Genomic DNA, 18,836 nt, shown 5'->3' with positions numbered 1-18,836 from the left:
ACTTGCAGACAGATAAAGCCTATGCATTCAGGAGATTTTATTAAATTAAAGCACAATGCATTATGACATATCTATTTTTGCTTTTTTCATTTGAAGATTGTAAATGAAATTGGCAGCTTCTATATTTTGAAACTATATATAAGACTAAATAGTTAAAAAATATATATAAGGATTCTTAGCAAGTCTATTCTGCAAGAAAAAGATATGAGAAGTTATTCACATTTAGTTAAATAAATGATTGTCACTTTTTATAGTTATAATTGAATGCACTGGGAATTGATAAACTAAAAGAAGAAAAAACATTTTGATCTTTAAATATTTCTATAAATTTCCTTTTATTGTCTTTTCTCTGTTCCTTTCTCTCTCTCATTCTCTCTCCATTTCTCTCACCCTCTCTTTCCTTCTGGACTCCTTTTTGATCCTGAAATTTTTCATTTGTAAATTCAGAACTAGCCGATCAGGCTGAAACACCAAGACATACTTGAAAGACTAAACTCATCTACAATCTTAAGTCCCAAAATGCACTACCTATTTTTTTTTTTAGATAGGAAACATATTTTAAGAGGAGTCATCAAAATTCCTCAATTTTCCTATTGCTCCCAACAAGGGTGTCAAAATATAAACAAAATGTTTGTAAATTTGATTCATCAAAAAAAAAGGGGGGATAAAGAGAAGAAAAGAAAAGAAGAAAAGAAAAAGGAAGAAAAGAAGAGGAAAGAAAAGAAAATGAAAGAAAGAAAGGCTGCACGCAGGTTGTCTTCGAGCCACAAAATTGGAAAAGTTGGTTGCGCACAGAGCCCCTTTAACCCATCTTGTTTCAAAACAACTGACGCACTTTGAAGGCGGCACGGGTGGACTGCGCACGCGCAGCATAGGCCTTCGCTTAGCAGGCCCTGCGCTCCGCGGAGCAAAGGCCAACGTCGGAACCGTCTCGCCGCAATTGCCAGTCACTCCGCCACGCGCAACACTACCACTTAGCTTCATGGACGGTTTTCTCCACCGTGTCTTTGTGGAAGACCGTAGACAGGTAAGTGCGGCATTTATGTAGAATTCTTTACAGAAATCCGAAAGAAAAAAAGCTACACTTCTGTTTTTCTCTTGCTCATTCTCAATTTTGTTTTTACCAAGGAAAACATGGTTTAAAGTGGGGAGTGTGCGGAATGATGATTTGGACTTATTGGAAATGGGCGTTCACCATATTTGAAGCTCTACATATACTGTCTTTGTGAAGGAATGTATAGATGCTACTGTTTGATGTGTGTGCAGACACATTTAACACACTCTGTCCCAAGTCATACTAGATGACCGGGTTTTAATACAACTTTAGAACAGTAAATTTGACTCACCATTTTGAGCAAATTCCCTGGATCCTCTGGGCTCTTTAAATCCCTCCTTGGCTCAAAGAGGTCTTGGGAAGTTTCATATATGCGTTTTTTTTTTTTTTCTTTCTTCCATTTTGCGGCATCTGCCATTTCCTTCGTCATTCTGTAAACTAATAATCTGGTCTTCTACATTAGCTATTCCTGGACTCTGCCTTAACAAACCCTGTGCTGGTTCCAACAAAAATATCCTTGTTTCTTGCTCACCTTCCTCCCTTACTTACCGCGTCAGTAGACCACCACCAGAGGCTAAAGGCTTGTGCTGGATTCCCTTTCATCCATGTTTCCAAGTCTAGATTTCTAAAAACGATGCCTGGAGATAACGGCGCGCCCGCTGTTCTGCATTCAATAATCACCTGTCCATCCAGCCGTCAAGCTGTTGGCCCATGCTCATTTCCTTTAAAACTTTGACCATTTCCTTATTTCTGCTGAGCTCCTTCTATGCCTACCCAGCAAGTCTGGGGGGAAGGTGACCTTTGTGTCCCCAGCATGCAGGGAATAATGGTCCTGCACATCTGCTATTCTGTTAATGTCTGGCGTTATCTTTCCCCTAACCCCTACGGAAGCTCTCTCAAAGAGCTCCCCCTGATGGCCTTGTTCATTAAGACAGATCTGAATTGGCAGTGGGTAAACAAAATTAAAATTCTTGTTCAGGATTTATTGCTACACTATGGATCGTTGATGGGAGGCATGGAAGAAATACAGAAGTTGAAGTGGCATCTCAAAGAAACTAGCAAGAGAGGGAATATCTGTTCTTTAACAGATGGAAGTAACAAGCATCTCCCATTAAGAAGACCCCCTTGGTACGACACATATTTTGTTAGATCTCTTTCAGACAAGCCTTGCTATTTTACTAGTTCTTCCACTGCTTTTTCTTGTCAAACTGTGTCAGGAAGCCTGTATGTCTTTTAAAAAAAAAAAAGTTTGGTAGAAAACATGGGGGTGAGGAAAGGTGTGAGGATGGTAACCCCAACAGTATGGTATAAAGGAGTGTTCCACATACAGTATGAAAGGAGACAGGTCACAGTGATAATATAATTTTGTGTTTTGTGGGCAGGGCAACTAAGTTTCAGGAGGAAGGGAAACCAGAGAAAATAAAGCCCCAAAAATCTTCACTCTGGAGACACCACTGGGGCAGTGGAGAGAACTTCAAAGGGAAGAGTGTGCCTCAGAAGTGAATGTGTATCAAAAGCAGGCAGGAGTTTTAAAGTGTTGATTAGAGACCCACTACAGTATTGAGGTAGTGAAGTTTTCCATGGCCGAGTACGCCTAGGTGTTTATTCCTCAAGCTCCCTCACTGACTTAGCACCACCACCAGCATCACCACCACCAACACCTGTATCTGGAAAGATAAAAATTCCTGCTTCAAGCAATGAAATTCTCTGTCCTGTCCATCCTGGTCCTTTGCAATGTTTTCTTCTCTTAAAGAGAAGACTCCTTCCACACCGCGGAAGGAGTCAGGCATCTACAGCTAGTGAAACCATTTCCAAGGGAGTGTGTGTGTGTGCGCGTGTGCGTGTGTGTGTGTGTGTGTGTGTGTTCTGCACTTGTTCCTCTTAGTGAAGTATACTTCTTGCATTCCTTTTAAAAAATAATAACAAATAAATAAATAAAACCACAGAATAGCCACAGAACAGTCATTTTGTTCAGAGAAAGGCTTAGGATGCAATGCTAAAATCTCCGATTGGGGCTCTTTCGGTTTTAATGTACTTTGGCCCAGTGAGCTTTTTATCTCTGCCTCAGTAACCTTAGCCTTATCACTCAGTGGGAGCCAGCTGCTTTCCTTCAGGTGCTGTTCTGACAGCACAAGAGGCAGGCCTTTCCCTTCCTATCACACACTTATCTAGACTTCCTTGGAGTGAGGAAGCTCTCGCGGGCTATTTACTCTGAGAAGCAGAGGAAAAGTCTTTGCTTCAAAGATTGAGCTGCTATTTCCTGCAGTCAGACCCACACGGGCCGGAGGAACACATTGATTCCTTCACACTCCACATTAAATAGTGACATCTAGGAGCTGTTCAAAAGGTGCGCAGCCCGGTATATTTCATTGCCATATCTACTCATTAATGTAGCTGAAAGTGGATTTAGGAGTGAGGAATGGATTTAAAGCACAGCCTCGTGACTCTGCATCAATTTGACTGTTTTAGACCAGTTTGTTCTAGCTGTGTGGAACCACAGCAATAAACAGACCATTCATAAAACAGAGTGTGTGTTCATTGTGGCAGCATATTTTGCCTAAATTCTTTTAAATTATGCCATGAAGAATGTGGGCATAAATCCACTTCAAACCCTTGCACTGTCTCAGGGGTGGCCAGGATGAAGATAGGTGCCAAAAACACTGTGTGGGTTAATTTTAAGAGCCCTTCTCCTCCAACGCATTTATGATTTTATCCACTACCACCTACAGAATCCTACCTACAGAATTCCACCATATGCCAGTTTGATTCACACACTCAGAAGAACCAACATAATAGAACTTTGTTCTTTTTCAAAATCCCATGTGGAGTTATTACTTAGACATCAACTTATATTCTCCTAGTTCATATCGTAGCATACCACAAAAGGAGATATTGAATTCTTGACATTTTCTTTTTATAAGGTCACCAGTCCCACCAATATGATAGGATTTTTGGAACAGTCCATTGTCTCGGACCGCGTAAGAGGTCAAGGAAAAGAGTATTAATTGACAAATGAATGTTACATAAAATAATAATGGAGAGAGCTGATATATATTGTACTGTGTACCAGCAATAAAAGAAGATCTTATTTATTTATCTCACTTATAAGTGGCCTATGAGGTGACGGTAATAGTATCTCCACATGACATATAAGGAAACTAAAGCATAGCAGGCTTTAGTATCCTGGGAACCAGGCCACCAACCCATACACTCTGACCTCAGAACTTGTGTTCTCTACCACCATGTTTACCTAACCATCTTCCATTCATTCTTAACAGAATCTACTTTCCCTACTATATTAAGCTTATTCAGACATTGGCGGCGGGGGAGGGGTGAGGAACAGAAACTATATCATCGGTTTTCATTTCAAAATTTATTTTCAGAATTAGTTTGTAACTTTAGAAATTCACACTGCTTTCCTGTAATCTCATGTTTTCCTAAACTAGAAACAATAACAGTCTAATCCATAGACCCTTCTCATAGGGCTTGAATATTTGGGGCACAGCTCAGAGCAGAGAAGTGTTTTTCAGTGGAAATGTAAAATGCTAAGACATATAGATTGTTCATTTGCATATGTTGAAAACATTTCTCTGTTTAAGGCTAAGCATGCGATTAAGCAGATTAAACCAAATGCATTGGCTGTGACTTTTACACTTGGCACAGAGTGGGTCTGCTGTAGTCATATATGTCAGGAACGGGAGTGTCAAAGGGCAGCTGTGGAAGTCAGATACATAGGAGAGCATTTCCACATCCAGTGAAACAAGACATGACTGTTTTCAGGGACTACACTGGACTGATTCCTTCCTATTCCTATGGGACTACTCTGCAGATTTCCTCCTTATCTTTCAAAGTACTAGAAAGACACAATAATGATTGTAGCCTGTCAGGGACTGTTTTTCCAGCTTGAGTCCAGTAACCAAAGGCATCTACCCCATGCTGTTCGATTTCCTGGTTTCCCTGCTGTTGTCAAAGGCATTGTAGTTGAAAAGAACATCAAGCACCCCCAACGTTTATTCCACTCCTTTTTGCAAACAGGTTCTGCTCCTCAAGAAAGATAGATTTTTGGGTTTGTGTCCTCCTGATTATCCACCGTTCTCTTTGCCTGTAACAAGATGAAAGGTGGAGTATAATCTTCTGGCCAATAAGATGTAATGGAATAATCCCTAGTGAGGGTGATAAACAAAAATTATAATGCAAGAAATTATAAGGGAATGTGATACACACCCTTCAAAAGGGCACAATTTTGAAGCCCTGAGGAAGAAGAAATGAAGTCTTCCAGGGAAAACTGTTGCAAGATTTCCAGGAAAGCAGAAGTGGTGACTTTAGCACTAGGCCTTGAAGGATGGGTCAAGTGAAGAGGGAACAGTGTATGTAAAAGCACCGTGTAAAGGTTTATTTGGTGAAAATGGAGGATTAATTCGGCCAGAGGAGTGTATTCCCATGGCAAGTGACAGGGAATTGAGCTGCAGAGTGAACTGCAATTAGATTCCAAAGAACTTTAAATGTGCTCCTCAGGGAGGACTTACCTTTAAGCAATAGGGAGTCAATGAGGATGGTAAACACAGTACCTTAGAAAATAGGCCACAGATAAGGACAAAACAATATGAAAGACTATTCCTTCAGCACACAAAGATCTGAGAATGAGCAGTCCAGTGCCAGCAGGGCATATCCTCATCTGTCTTGTTGCTCTGCCATCTTAAACAGGTGGATCCACTTGGTGCCATCCCTTCCCTCCCTCCCCCATCATACCTGCATTTCAGTCAGCAGGGCAAGTACAAAAGGCCAAGGGAGAACATAGTCCTTTCCTTTCCAAGTCCATAAACCAGAATTTGCACCCATCCATTCTTTGCATGTCTCCTTGGACACAATCTCATCCCTTGGCCATGTCTAGCTAAAAGGGAAGCGGGGAAGTATATTCTTCAGCTAAATGGCAACCTCTGCCTTACTCAAGAACGAAATTATGGTAACTCTTCTTGAGAAACATACATTGAAGAGTGAGTAAATTGTCCGGAGGAGAGAAGGAAATCAATTAAGAGACTGTGAAGCAGCCCTGATGTGGGCTGATGACTGAATGAAAGCAGACACTATAGAAAGAGCAAACAGGAAGATAGTGTTGTAGGCCATGCATCAGAAAGGCTTCACAGCTGGCACGTCCAGACTTGCCAGAAGCTTGGCTTCTCCCTGCTTCACTATGAGCTCCCCTGAACAGCAGGCTGAACACAGGCACTTCGGGCAATCCTTTTTTGTGATCTGCTGGTTGCTGTGAACCCAATTGCTGTCCCCCTTTGCTCAGTATCACTGTGCCCTCCTGACCCCACATCAGGACACAGGGCTCAGGCTTGCTTGATGAGCATGATGAATAGAGGTGACAGTAGTAGGATGTTCACGTGCCATCATTGTCTTTGCGGCACCTCACTCTGTAGAGTGATTCCAGCCAAACTGTTACCAACATTCTGTGTTTTCAGACTGATATGATACACTGTGAATTATGAACTCATAAAGCCATTTGTTTGTGTTCTTTAGCATACAGAGGGAAAAGCATAACCTTCTTCCAGCTGTCAGATGATTCCCCAGGTCTAAATTAAGCATGTACATTCATGTTTCACTGCTAATATTATTTGGCTACGAGTCAAGAGTGCTTTCTCCCTCTCTGTGTGTGTGAAAAGAAGAATTTAGAACATAGTTCTATTAAAAGTGTCAAATACTTTCACATAACTTCTCAGACTCTCAGTGTACATTTTTATTACTGGTGTGCTAACATTCACAATTAAGTAAATTATTTTGACACTGTAAACAGAGTTTGATCTCATTCAAACATCTAATATTATTAAATGTATGAAAAAAACTACCACTCAGAAAGGACTTCTACCCAGGATAAAGCTTAGCCTTTCGTATCCCTTGTGAAAACAATTCCTATTGCCACTATTTCTAAAGCAGTAGCTAGGCGAGTGTGGCTCAAAGGGCTTTCGTATCCTTCACTGAAGCTGTTCCCTGTGACTATAATATGCTTTTTCATATGTTTTATCTGGAAGCATCCTACTCATCTATAAAAGCCTACCCTAAAGGTCACTGTCTTAGCTCAGTCTGCTATATAACAAGTATAACATAGACTATGTGCCTTAAATGACAGACATTTATTTCTCACTGTTTTGGAGGCTGGGAAGTTCAAGATGAAGCTTCTGGCAGAGGACTCTTCATAAGCAGACATTTGCAATGGATGTCTCTCCCTATACCCTCAATGGCAGAGGCCAGAGACAGGGGAAGCAAGCCCCCTAGGGCCTTCACTTTATAAGGGTACGAATCCCAGTCATAAGGACTCCGGTCTCATGACCTAAGTACCTCCCAAAGGTCCCACTTCCTAATGCTATCACTTTAGGGGTTAGGATTTCATCATAGGAGTGGACCACTGAGCATTCCGTCCATAGTAGTCACCTTATCTTTATGTCCAGCAACGTGATAGTCAAGAGGACTGTGCAAACATAATGTTTATCCTCAGCATTCCTTGAATTCTCATATCTACTATTTCCTCCACTCCATTAAAGATAGCTACTCCATTTCAGGACCTTGTCACCAGCAAGATATATTACTCGTTTGGTATTTTAAACATTAATATCTCCCTCTCTCACCACAGTCTCTCATGAACTAGGTCTCTTGCTTCCTTACTCTCATGCAGTTGTTTTTGGTCTCATTCAGACTTTCATCCCATCGACTGAGGTGGTTCATCTCAACTCCTCTAGACCCTACCTCACCAGCTTCCTTGACTCTCCAAAAAATTATTTAAGAGGTCTTGGCACATAGTAGATAGAAATAATATTTATTATATGACTGAATAAATTATCCTATCCCCCTATTTCACTCCCTGCTTCTAGCACACTGATACTACTACTCCAACATTCAACTCATCCCCAAGTTGGCCTCCTCAAGGCCCATATCTGAACTGATGTTAGCCTCTGGGGAAGTCACAGTGCCACACAGATCTTATATACTAAGTTTGGAGTGCTATATTTCACAGCACTAGTAACAGGAAAATAGGAAAATAGGTGGTTGTTATCATGTCCAGTAGGGTAATAAGCATGTCACACCAGCTATTGCATGTTACTCTCATAGCAAACCTATAGTGAATGTATTATCGTCACTGTTATTTACATTTATTATATAGGGAAATCAAAGTACAGACCTAAGAATTCTTTTTCTGATGTCTTAGTAAGGATAAATGTATAGAATAAATGTAGACTTAGTAAGGAATCTACACACAGATCTCTGCTTCTTGATACACAGGTTGTAGTTGGGAAGCCTGAAATGGTTGGGGAAGGGGGATCTGGAAAGCTGGGGCTAGAGAATAGCTTTGCCAGACACCTTCCTCACTCACATGCTGGAGCTTTGGCTGGAACAGCTGAAAGGCTGGGCATAACCAGGGCTGTTGGCTAGATTATCTATACAGGGCCTCTCCAGCATGGTGTGTGGCTTCAGGGTAGTTGGACTTCTTACATGATGTCTCAGTGTTCCAAGAGCACAAGACAGCATGACATTTTTTGACCCAGTGTCAAAAGTCACATATCATTAGTTTGGGCAAACTCTGTTGCTCAGAGAAGTTACAGTAACTCCAGGTTCAAGTGAGAAAAAGCTCTCAGGGAATGTCAAAGAATTTAAAGTTTTAAAACTGCTATACCCACCAGTTACAGAAAAATATTCTGAGAATTGTTTTATGTTTTTAACTCCAACTACAACCCTGTGAGGTGACATCATTATATGTACTCTGTAGATGAATAAGAAGGCTCAACAAGGTAAAGGAACTTGGCCAAATTCAAGCAACTACCCTGGTAAGTAAACCTGGATTTTAGAGTCCTTCCTATTAAACACTATTCCCCCCAAATCTCCCTTCTTCACTACATCTTTTCTCTTTGTAGTAAATCCCCTAAAAACAAACAAAAACAAATGAAAAAAAAAAACTTGTTGCGATCTACTTATCACTCTCTCTGTGTTAGAGGGTACAGTAGACAAAGATAAATTTATTTTAAGGAGTTGGTTCATGTAACTATGGGCACTTGGCAAGTTCAAAATCTGCAGATTAGACAGGAAAGCTGGAGGCCCAAGACAGAGCCAATATAGAGTTGAAATACAGTCTTCTTGAAGGATTTCTCTTTCTTCTATAGATGTCTGAAATTAAGACCTTCAACTATTGATGAGGCCCACCCACATAATGAAAAATAATGTGCTTTACTCAAAGGCTACTGATTCGAATGTTAATCTTACCTAAAAAATACTTTCACAGAAACATCTAGAAAAATGCTTGACCAAATATATGGTTAATGTGACCTAACTAGTTTGACACATGAAATTAACCATTACATATCCACTCTTTGTCAACCTGGCACCTAAGAACATCTTAAACCACTGTTAGTCTCCAAATAAAGACAATGACAATAACAATAACAATGTTATATTCCCACCTAACATGACATAAGCATCCTATTTACAACCGAAAATGTTCTAAATCTTTCATCAGAACATGATGCAAAGTCCCTGGGTAGTGTTTACTTTACTTGTTGATATCTTCTTGCAACTTACTATGTTGTAAAGGCAACAATTCTTAGATACTATGACATATATACTATGAATATATCTTATGTGATAGAGATAAGAAAAGACAGAAAACACAGATATTCTTTGTGTGTGTGTGTGTGTGTATACACAAACAAATTCACAACAAAATAAGGAACAAATCCTCCTGACAACTATTGGCCTCGTTTCTGTATCTGGTCATGTGGTCGTAACTGATATTTATAACCACTTTCTTCCGTTACCCATTCCCTTTGCCCTCAACAAGCACTTCAGCTGGCTATGATTCTCTATCTGGTGTAGTGACACAGATTTTCATTAGTGAAGGGTCTAGGCCATTAGTATTCCTGCCTGAGTTGGGTTGTTGTAGTTTTCTATGGACTTTAATTGTAGGACATGGTAATAGTAAGAGACACCCTGTGGGATCTCTTATATTCCAGATATATGTCTCCCTCCATTGGGGAATAGTAATCCAGTTTCCTTTGGTAGTGAGGATCAATCACGCCAGCCAGCAGAGTAAATCCTCTCTTTCCCTGTTGATTCAGAGAAATGAGGAGTCCAAAGTGGCTAGGTGGCTGTCTTAAAGTCTAGTTCAGCGGAATCATTGTTATGTGTCCTGGTGGAGGCATTCCTCCCTTTCAAATAAGATCTGTAGGCCAGCAGAGCATAAAGTTACAAGAACAAGAAGCAAAAGTTTTGCCAGTGGGTCACTAGGGGTAATAGAGAATGGTGCCACTCCCATTCCCACCCCTTATTTTTGGACCTGTGATACTGTCTGGGAGAAAGACAGCACAGTGCTGACACAGGGCATATACAACTCTCAAGCATACACAGCTTGCAGTGTATGGAATGCACTGTAACTGAATCTGGCAATGTAACTGAGTCTTTAAAAGGCCACGTTACCGTCCTATCAGACAAGCTTCCAGGATGACAGGGAACATGGTAAGACCAGTGAATTTCATGAACATCTGCTCATTACCACATTCTAGCTTTTGATAATAAATCCCATTTTTCATGGTAGTTTAGGTTTTACTCCAACCTTTTATATTTCAACTTGCAAAATAAGTGATGTAGTTAGATACATGCCCTTACTATCTTAACCTGGCACTAAGCTTTGTGAATCCCCAATAAATGGGAGAAAGTCAGTTACACCACAATAGGAAGAAAGCAAGTATTTGGAATAATAGAGCCTATCAAGGTCTTTTAATAGAAACAGCACAATCTAGTCAGGAGGACTGCAAATTCAACAGCCTGGTAGCTTAAAGACCCTCCATATTTACCTTCTGTAAAAATACAGATTCTGAGGATTTTCTCCAACTTCCCACACTATTTTGAATGCAAATTGGGCTTAATAAATAAATAAAAATCATGGCATATCCAGTTTTTTTCATGTGCTGTCTTAGCAGAAATGGAATCTATGCAGTTTAATATCATTAAAGCATATGCAAGAAACAGTCTCCGTGTTTCATAAAAGAAAACCATTGTGTAACCACAGGAAAGGGATCTATTGACACACTACCTTTAGCTCAGAGTAAGTTTAATTCTAAAGGTCGCATTCTTTAAATTTTTTCTACAAACTAAATGCAGACTTTTATGAACCAAAGCAAACTAACAGATCCTCTGATGTGAGCAAAAATAATCTGTAAACTGAGATTTAACCAAAGGGTGTGTGCAGTATATACCTATAAATACAGAGTAGGGAATACGAACTTCAAAATCAAATAAACTCTCTGTGACTGAAAAAAAATATGCATGAAGACTTACACAGAGACATTTTAGATGTTCTTAAACACGGAGGTACCTTTGCCTAGAGGGTTAGCCACAAGTATTTTCCATTTGGCCACAAAAATGTGTGTGTGTGTGTGTGTGTGTGTGTGTATGAATAGCACACGTCTTGAAGTAGCAAATCAGAAGAAAAAGACAAGCAATCATCTAATAAAAGTAGTGAATCTATATCCCTTTCAAGATAATAGCTACAACAAAAATTACAAAATCTCTAAAAGACACCTTATTACTGTCCCTATTTCATAAGTGGCAATGAAGTATGACAGAGGAAAGGCTTGATGAAGATCACGTAGCCTATTAGCACTGGAAAGGGAATTGAATTCAGGTCACCTAACTGCAAGCCCAAGACTTTATCCTTACACTAACACTTGTACATGATGAAAAATGCAATAAGAGAAAGCCCCAAAGCTCACTGAACTAAAGTCAACAGCTGTTCTCCAGTCATTAGTTTAATGAGAAAACGTTTCATTTCATGGTAAGTCTGTTTTCAGATTTCAGATAACATTTCCAAAAATCTGGCCTTCAGGTTTCATCCTTTCTTGCTCTGCAGGGTGAGGTAGCCTGTCCCTGAGCCTGCCAGAAAGGGCCCCGCCCCAGTGCCCACATGGCCCTCTGCTTCTACTTGAGCGTGGATCAGCTTTCCCCAAGAAGCAACAAGATTCCCATAACAGCACGCAAGCAGCCAGCCGACTGCTTTTGAGCCTAACTTATGTGTGATTTCTAGAAATGAAATGTAGATACTAAAGACATACCTTGAAATTCATCAACCTATATACTTCCAAAAAATATTCAGAGGATGTAAACTGACAGATGTGTGCCAGTGGGAAAGCATGTTTGATACATAGCTTAGGTGTAGTCCAGGGGTTACATTCACTGCGAAAGCTAGTCTCTAGTCTCTTACATTGCTAGCATGGGGGAAATTTGAGGATTCAAAAAAAAAAAAAATTCTCGTGAAATATAATGTGTCCATAGAAGACCAAAATGAACATTTCATTATTTCTGTTCACATCTTTTTCACACACTGTCAGTGGTTTTGATCTTCCTGTTGGCTGATTTGAGTAGTTACTTCATCAGGTTATCGCAGTTTCACAGTTTTTACCACCTCTGTAATAATTCAATCATTCCCTCTAGAAATATATGCAAAAAATGTACAGACATTACTTCACTAGGAACTACAGTCCACTAAAGAAAGTGATGAATGTATGATTCATCATTATTTAAAACAGAATGTGATATTTGTTTGAGAAGTTTTAAACTAACTTATTTTCTAAAGTTACTATATTTAATACATTTTAAATGTTTCCACATGATAAATCTCTAATGTTTAAACAAAAAATTGGCTTATAATTTTTCCTTACCTTTTAAAAATTCAAAACGCTGCCCCTTTTGATAACACTTATCCATGCATCCAGTCTGACTCCTGAAAATCCCACAGTTTTCAGTGCCAGATAAATGGTTTCTTTTTAGGCAAACGAGGTGGAAATCATTATATTATTTACTGTTGAACACTTACACTGTAATATTTCTCAGCACGGAACTTGAATAGATAAAAATGACAAAGGGACAATTTGACCCACTATTCAGTAACCTGGAGTTTGAATAGAAAACTACCAGCATAGTCAGAAAGGGCAAGTTTTCAATATTACAGTAATCATTGCTAGTGTAATGCTTTATGTGTCCCTGCAGAGTTTACTATTCTGTATAGATAGCTTATACAATATAATGTAGTGCTAGTTCCTTCAATTATATGATTTCAGAGCAGGCTAAATTAAATCAGTAGATATCAAAGATTCTGGTCTATTCGTTCTCTAAACATAGAAGAGTGTCATTACCCATTTAACAAATCAATACACCATTACGGCAGTATTACTATATGATTAAGTATTTTCTTTCATTCAGTTATGCACCTCTCAATTGCAAAAATGGGATGTGTTTATAGGGCACAAATAAAACTGCTTATACCATACCTCAGTATTCGAGGTGCTATCTTGACACTGAGCATTTCTCTTCCACATCACGCAAGCTCACCATCTTCACGTGCAAGTATTAAAATACAGTAATCAAAGGCTCCATTTTTCATAAGAGTCTGTTAGCTTTTAAATAACTGGTGGCAGATCTTTTGTTGTTTTTTTTAGGGTACAGACCTAAGACCACTGGCTTGCTCATTATTTTATTTTTCAATGTTGTTAACTTACCAATGAAGGAAAATAACATACACAATAACAAGCTGATTGAGGTTTCCCACTGAGCAGTGCAAGCTCAGTGTGAGTCTCTAATAAAAATCTTTTCTTCTTCTTTTTTTTTTTAAATTTTCTTGACACATTAAGGAATGGTTTAGGCTTTGCTAATTGATTATTCAAACCTACATTTGCCAACTGGTGTTTTTAATACCTTCAGGCTTAAGTGAAAATGAGACAAGAAATCTCAGTTGGATTTTTCCTGATGTTGGTATTATAGTTTAAATGTAAATTATTATTACCAACATTCAACACAAAGCCTAAAACATTAATTTTTAGAATTATAAAAAACGTCTTCAGTGTTATTTCCCTTGTAAAATAATGTAATGTGTCTATTTACCCCAAAAGTCTTCTTTTCTGTGGCTAATATCAAACATTTAATTACACAATAAAAGCCCTCACCACTGTGAAAACATTCTACATCCAGAGAGATTATATATACCCCTAGACTCTATCTTCCTTGGTGGGATCAGCAAGGATCACTGGGGAGTCTACTCCACACAATCAGAAAATATTTAATGAGTAGTAATTACATTTTGGACAATGGATTATTACGAAGAAAGGAAAGATGTACTCAGTGTCCTCAAGTGATCAGAAGCTGCAGGAAGGACTGACTACATAATTTATAGGCCCGTTGCCAAATAAAATTCAGAGTTCATTGCTCAAAAGTTATTAAGAATTTCAAGACACAACAGTGGAGCATTAAGCCAAGTGCGAGGTCCTCCTGAATATGGAGTCCTGCATGACCGCCCAGGCCACAAAGTCAGCTATGCCTCAGTGATGACAGAGTTACAAGGTGGTGGCTTTTTGAGAGGATGAGCTTTAAAGATGAGCTTTAAAATTTCTTCACACCATAAGATTTTACAGAATTTGAGATTCTAAGAAGTCTGTGTAAGAGAAATAAAATAACATGATTAAAATAAATATCAAGGCAAGATATTGATAACAAAACAGGAGCTCTCCTCAGAAACCTAAAAACCAACCTTGCAAAATACAAGTCTCCTGGTATTAAATGCCAGATAAATAGTTTGTGGGGGAAGAGGAGAAGTAGCAATAAATCAGAAGGAGGAAGTATCATTCTGAACTGGTGTAGGAAGGAAATGTTATTTTGGAGCACTTTAGAAATGGCCTTATCTTTGACAAAGGAGTTAGATTTCACTAAGTTCACTCTGATGTCACATGTAATATGGCTTTTATAATTGGCCAGCATTTTTGTTTTCTAAACAGAAACCTTTCAAAAACCCTTAAAATATTTGATCATGATCAGGGGCGCCTGGGTGGCTCAGTCGGTTAGGCGTCTGACTTCAGCTCAGGTCACAATCTCACAGTTCTTGAGTTCAAGACCCACATCGGGCTCTGTGCTGACAGCTTGGAACCTGGAGCCTGCTTTGGATTCTGTATCTCCTTCTCTCTCTGCCCCTCCCCCTTCCCTGTGCGTGCTCTGTCGCTCTCTTTAAAATAAATAAACATTAAAAATACTTTTTAAAATATTTGATCATGTCATAAAGTCTCTAGTATGGAAATTTAGAAATATTTAACTGCAATGAAGTAAATTTCTGTGGTGGGTTGCAGTGAAGTCCTATTTATGTAAGCACTTCATAAAAAATGAAATCATTACAAATCCATTAATATCTAGAGGGTGAGGTTGAAGCCCATGGGCTTTCTACAAGTTTTCTTCAGATCAAATTTACCTAATCTACCTCTTTAGTAATATGAGATTAAAATATAGATACCATTTCATTGTTTTTTTTTTTCCCATTATGTTCACCATCGCTTAAAATTATCAGGGAGAAGTAGCATTGCATTCCATCTTTCATACTTTCAGTATATATTTCCTAGATTGGAATATTGTTTAAAGTGAGGATCTCACAAAACAGAAAATCTGCAAAATTGGAAAATATCTCTTAAGTAAAAATTTGACCTTTCCAGTCAGAAATGCTATCACCCTGTAGAAGCAGTTTTAGATGCTTACGCAGTGGTGTGCTGCTAAATGTTTAAAAATGACCTGGAAAATAGGGAATGGGGACAGGAGTGGAGTCCTGATTTTGCCATTTGCTGATTTCTTTGGTGTAAAAACTCCCACTGAGAGGAATATGAGAAACCTCTGGTTTTGTATTTTACCTTTGTAACTGTTCTGTACATCTAAAACTATTCTAAAATGAAAGTTTGTTTTAAAATAAGATTTTAGGGGTGCTTGAGTGACTCAGTTGCTAAAACCTCTGATTTAAATCTTCTTGATTTCTGCTCAAGTCATGATCTCACAGTTTGTGGGCTCGAGTCTCACATCAGGCTCTGTGCTAACAGTGTGGAGCTCGCTTGAGATTCTCTGTCTTTCTGTCTGTCTTTGGTTCTCCCCTGCTCACACACTCTCTTGAAATAAAATTAAAAAAAATAAATAAATAAACAAACTTAAAAAAAGAAAATAAAAATTTAAAAACTCATGGTGGCCAATTTCAAGCCACCAAGGTGACATCACTAAACACAGGGGAGAGTTGGGCAGAGATAAGCACAATCAACTGTTGAGAGGAGAGAAAGGGGCTCCAGTGACCCAGCAGGACCAGCACTGTGTAAAACGCATCAGTCCCGATGTTGCCAGAATGGATACAGTAACAGCAGCCCCAAAGCGCTGGGGTCAGGATAACCTGCAGAGCCTGTACCACAAAAGTATTTAGTGGCAAGGTCATCTGTGCCACATGTTTTCAGTCCTCTGGCTTTTCCTTAGAAGGATTTGCAGAATGGATCACTGAATCCCAGGATCCTACAGCAGTTTTCCAGTCCAGTGCTTCCCTGGCTTCCCTAGTATAAGAATCAGCCAAAACTTTTACTAACAACAACATCAGCAAAACCATTAAACCCTCAACCGACTACAGTTGAATCCATTTCTGGAGAAGAGGCTTGGAAACCCCAGAAAATTCCCATCAGTAAGAAAAGTTGGAATCCCCTGACCAGCTCAGTCTCCTGCCCAGTTAGGAAACTTCCTTACAACATATTTCACATGTAACCAGCCTTTTGTTCTAACTTGGTCTCAAAACTTCCACCAATGAGAACTGTGAACAGACCTAGTGCAAATCTTTTTCTCTACTACTCACCAGCCACATGACTTTGAGAAATTCACTCGGCCTGAGTTTAGTGTCCTCATCTGTAAAATGGAGGTACTAAATGCAAGCTAATACAAGATAGACAATGATTTGCAAGCTTGGCTGCATGTACATGTCACCTGGGAGGTTTTAAAAATCCCAAGGTCCAGGCTACACACTAGCCCATGTAAACTAGAATCTCTGGTGATGGGAATCAGGCATTAATATTTTAAACCTCCCCAAGTTATGCCATGTGCAGCTAATGTTAAGGAACGCAGAATAACCAGCTAAGATATTTGCAAGGACACCCAATTCAGCAGATAGATAGCTATAATTGTTACATTGTATTTTCTTTTACAGAGGCATAGCTACAGCAGTCATCACTAGATTATCAAGAAGCAGAGTTTAAGCATCCACTCAGTGCAAGAAAATAAAAGCCCCTTTTCTGGGTGATCTCTGAAGAGCCGGGCAAGGTATTTACATGGATAATGTCTTTGCTTAAGTTTCTTGGGTATAGATTTTTTTCTTGTTTACAGTTTCAGATTCTTAGATGACTTCTTCTCACATCTGTGTTGTCTGTGGTGATTTGCCAGCTAAGCTTCATCTCTGGAGAAATCACTGAACACAGTTTTGCTCCGATGCAGGTAGCTAAGTGAAGGAGGGAAACATTTCTGAATAATTTGAAAGGAAAAGAGGGGAGTGGGAGTCCCTTAGTAAAGTGCTTCTGTCAGAGCCAATGGAAGCAGATGCTCCAACAAAACAGGCTCAAAAGGCTCAAGCAGGAACGGAAGGTCCAAGAGGATCAATTGCATTTAAAACCATTAGCACACGAGTTTTGATCAAAGGCATTATTCTAATGTCACCTGTCCCTCAATCTGGAGATACTTACAACATAGCCTGTGATTAATCAGGATGACAGTCACAATTAGGAGAAAATAGAAATTAAGATGTCTTATTTCTATCAGCTTTACTCACAGCTTGTGCCTACTTCTGCCCATGTGACTGTCAATTCAACCCTCTGTGAACAGTGGATTGAAACCTTGTTTCATTTTTTAAAACCCTTCATACCATCGGGCTCTGAATCAAAAGGCAACCTGCCATTATGTTTATGTTAGAGTGATAGTAATTAGAGTGACCTAGAATTCCCTACAAACTATCTCATCTTAAGAAACACAGGTTTCCACTTTGGCTGTCTGCATAGCTGTCAATCTATATAGAGAAGAAACCAAAAGGATAAATTAACTTGGTGACTCCTTCAAAATGGTATTGATCCAAACATATATCAGTTTACAACCCACCCTTAGAGGACAAAGGACCTACTGCCATTCACGGAGTAAATAAATACTTTATAGATCAGTAACACTGATGTTTCCGGAACTCTCTGAGAACCTGGCTTTTTACAAAGCTGTTGCCATGTTGAACGCCCTGTTATTATGAAGAGATTATTATCATTTATTTTGTTTCATGAATTTTACTTGTTTTTGCTGCCAACAGTAGATGTTTCTCTCATTCTGGAAGAGAATAATATGTTATAGCAAGAGAAAAACACTTATATAATGTAATATAGCTTTTGATTTGGGCCATGTTTTCAAGGGCAAATCATAGCATAACAACAGGAATTTTGAGATGTAGAAATAACTTAAATCACTAACAAAAGACAAAAGATGGAGCAGTGGAATGCAGGTGAGAGAAAGCTTTAAGTTGGCTCATATTTTATAGCAAGGAACCAGTAAGGATTTACTTAAACTGATAAATCAAGTACAGTAGTTCAAGTGCATTACTTAAAGACATAAATGCATGCTTTGATTTCTCTAAATTTTTAAAAAATAGCTTCCACTCACATAAAGTTTATATGTATGTACATATTATAGAAGTATATATAAAATAAAAGTAAAAATATCTTTATATTTTTATTGTTATTTGNTATTATGAAATTAGATTATATGTAGCATATATACACATTATATTTGTCTATAGTATATAAATATTTATGTATAAATTATATATATGTATTAACACATATACGTACACACATAAATACATATTCCTATATACATGCGTCTGTACACACACAGATCATCCAAGGTATGTGAAAAACCGCAGCGACTCATTTTGAGGACTCAT

At 38.8% G+C, this 18,836-nt stretch overlaps 1 long non-coding RNA gene across 1 annotated transcript; it reads left to right on the top strand.

Annotated features, from left to right (window-relative positions):
• The first annotated feature begins 899 nt into the window (after positions 1-899).
• On the top strand, positions 900-17,185 carry LOC144227526 (uncharacterized). The gene is made up of 3 exons (XR_013333950.1): positions 900-1,027; positions 8,817-8,874; positions 17,073-17,185. It is a non-coding gene; the product is annotated as an uncharacterized LOC144227526 (long non-coding RNA).
• Positions 17,186-18,836: the final 1,651 nt, after the last annotated feature.

The sequence above is a fragment of the Crocuta crocuta genome, unplaced genomic scaffold (assembly GCF_008692635.1).
Source record: "Crocuta crocuta isolate KB4526 unplaced genomic scaffold, BGI_CrCroc_1.0 scaffold770, whole genome shotgun sequence".
Lineage (NCBI taxonomy): Eukaryota > Metazoa > Chordata > Mammalia > Carnivora > Hyaenidae > Crocuta > Crocuta crocuta.
The sequence above is the reverse complement of the archived record's forward strand: the minus strand, read 5'-3'. Positions and strand labels throughout refer to the sequence as shown.